This window comes from Cupressus sempervirens, chromosome 1 (genome assembly GCF_028749045.1).
Source record: "Cupressus sempervirens isolate cs-2001-9-10 chromosome 1, ASM2874904v1, whole genome shotgun sequence".
Classification (NCBI taxonomy): domain Eukaryota; kingdom Viridiplantae; phylum Streptophyta; class Pinopsida; order Cupressales; family Cupressaceae; genus Cupressus; species Cupressus sempervirens.
Genome location: NC_143118.1, coordinates 284,134,082 through 284,137,291, shown reverse-complemented (window position 1 = coordinate 284,137,291; position 3,210 = coordinate 284,134,082).

Below are 3,210 nucleotides of genomic sequence, written 5' to 3'. Positions count from 1 at the left end.
TTCTTATATTATTTTAAATAAATTGATTTCTTGATACACACACACACACACACACACACACATATATATGTATGTATGTATGTATGTATGTATGTATGTATAATTAATTGTATTAGCATTTTATGGATTTAAATTCACATTTTGACAAAAGTAAATCTCAATATCTTTAAGTTAACATAAAAAGTACAATTAATTATGTAATCATTTATATTTTATATATTTTTATGGTTAATATGACACAAAATTTTTTAGTGCACATTTTGCTTAGCCTTCTAAATATTTTGTTATTGTTTAGAGTACTTCGCACCGATTAGAATGCCTAAACATCTAAACAATTTTCTACCTTCAATTTTCACATTTTCACTTTCATACAAATGTTTCGTACTCCCTCTCTTATATAACTCTAGAAATCTTTGTCTCTCATAATATTAGCCCATTTTTTATTCCCAATCCTTCATAAGGTAATGAATTCAACCCAATAAGAGCTCTTGTTTGAGAGAGCACATTAATTTTAAAACTTTGGATATATACTAATGTTTGCAAAAGTTCTATTAATTTGAATGTATTTTAAAAGTTGAAAAGTGATTTTTTTTAAAAAGTCTATTTTGATTTTTATCATCATCATCACCATTGTAGCATTTTATCATATTATTAATAACATTTAATGGTATTAAATGAGTCCAACGTCAACATATTGATAAAATCTATTTTTGAACTTCAACATCACCATTGTGAATTAAATAGAGAGACTTGCGCATAAACAAATAAAGTAAGTCAAGTTTTCTTACAATAGAAATTTCAACATTTAGCAATTTGATCTCCATTTGGCATTAGCAATGAGCTGAAATCACAATCTCCTCCACGCAATGAACTGACTAGCTAAGCTTTTGACAAGGTAAGATCATTTTCATTTTCTAGGAATTTCTTGGTACTCACTATACATAGCCAAATGACACACTATTATTTTTGAATCTGTTGATGGTTGTCGATAGGTAGAGTGTTTTTTTACAAACAATGCCATGCTTACAACAAGACCAATTCTTGGATTTGTGGTTTGACACAATTGCTATTCTATTTACAAATGTAAAATGCACTTTCTCTTTTTACTTGAATCAATTAGGGTTTTGGCATTGTTTCCTACATGACTAGGTATGTAACAATAACTTATTATTCCATATATTCTCATTGGTTTCAAGGACACTAGATGTTTTCAAAAAGACAACTTGTAAATTTTTCCTACGCACAGGAGTGTTGATTGAAGCCCTTGCTACTAGTTTTCTTTGAAGGAATGGTCATTGCAATAATAGTTAGCTCTTTATCTTATGTATTTGTATAATTTTGATTTAGAAAATGAATGCAATAAAAAAATTCTAGAAGCTGACATAATTCTTTTAGCATTTTCTTAATATGTTCTTATGGTCTTAAACTTTCAAAATTAAATGCCCAACAATAGGGGTTAAAATTTTTTGATCAAGGGGCTATGGCTAAATAAATGACATGCCTAGGGTCATTGAGAAATTAATATGATTTCTAAAAATTACAGAGGCTTGTTCTTCCCATATTTTTGTTATTTATTTATTATTGAGAAAACTCGAGCTATAAACTCTGATTTTTGCTCAGGTATCTCTATTTTACTACTTTTGTTTCTTTGTGAATCTGGAAGTCCAATGAAAAATCTCAATATATTTGTGCAATCTCTGATACCATGCTCTAGGTGCTTGTTTCAAACCATAGAGTGCTTTATGAAATTTGCAAACCATATCCTTGTTGTCATCAACAAATCCCTCTAGTTTTTCTATGTATATTTCCTCTTCTAGTATACCAATCAAAAAAGTAGATTTCACATCCATTTTGTAGACTTTGAACCCTTTATAAGTAGCATATGCAAGTAGTTTTCTTACTTCTTCTATTCTTGCAATAGGGGCAAATGATTCCTCATAATCCAGTCCTTCTTCTTGTGCATAACCTTTGCAAACTACTTTGGCCTAATTTCTTGTGATCTCACCATTCTCATCTAGCTTGTTCCTAAATACCCATTTTGTACCAATCACATTCTTATCAGCTGGTCTTGGAACTAAGGTCTAGGTTTTTTTTTTTTCTCTTCTACTCTATCTCTTCTTCCATAGCTTTATGCCAATTATCATCTTGTAGTGCATCTTTCACTATTTTGGGTACAATCTTGCTCAACAAACATGATTCATTTCTTAGCCTATTCCTTGTCATTGGTCTAGCTTCCTTGTCACCGATCACTTGTTTTGCAAGGTGATGTCTTCTCACATACATGGATAGTCCTGGTTCTGTCCTTCTTTCCATGTTTGATCTTTTAGTTTTAGAGTCTCTATGCATGTCTCTTTCAAATATTTCATCATATCTTTCATGTGTACTAATTTTAGAATCAGAGTGTGCATTATCTTAATTCTAGAACTCAACTTCTAAATGTAGCTTGGCATTCACTAGTTGTGACTCAACTGATACTGAAAGTTGTTGTTGATTTCCAACTTGATTGGAAGCTTCATCTTCAGTAGGCATTCCTTTATAGAAGTATAAAAAGGATCTATAATCTTTTGATCTATTGGTTTCATCATCTTGAGCTTCTGCATGCTCATCAAAATTTGCATTTGCACTCTCCACAATCTTGTTAGTGTTAGTATTTAAACACTTATATGCTTTCCTTCTAGTGGAATATCCAAGGAATATGCCTTCGCCACTCTTTGAATCAAACTTTTCATTTATTGTATCCTTAAGAATATAGCATTTACAACCAAATACTTTGAAATGTTTTACATTGGGTGAGTTACCATACCATAATTCAAAAGGTGTTGCACTTGTACCTTTCTTGACTTGTACATGATTTAGGTTGTATACAATAGTACTTACAACTTTTGTCCAATACTTTAGTGCAACATTTTTCTCTATCATTAATGTTCTAGCATAGTCTATCACTAATCTTTTCCTTCTTTTTGCAATGCCATTTTGAGGTGGAGTTCTTGGTGCTGATGTTTGTCTTTTAATTCCTTTATCATTGTAATTCATCTCAAACTCTTTTGACGTCAATTCTCCTCATCTATCTAATCTTAGGCACTTCAGACTCTTTCCTAATTCTTTCTCAACCCTAGCTAAATACCACTTAAACATTTGAAATGCATTAGATTTTTACTTTAAGGACATGGCAGTTATCATCCTAGAGTAGTCATCCACAAAAAACATTAT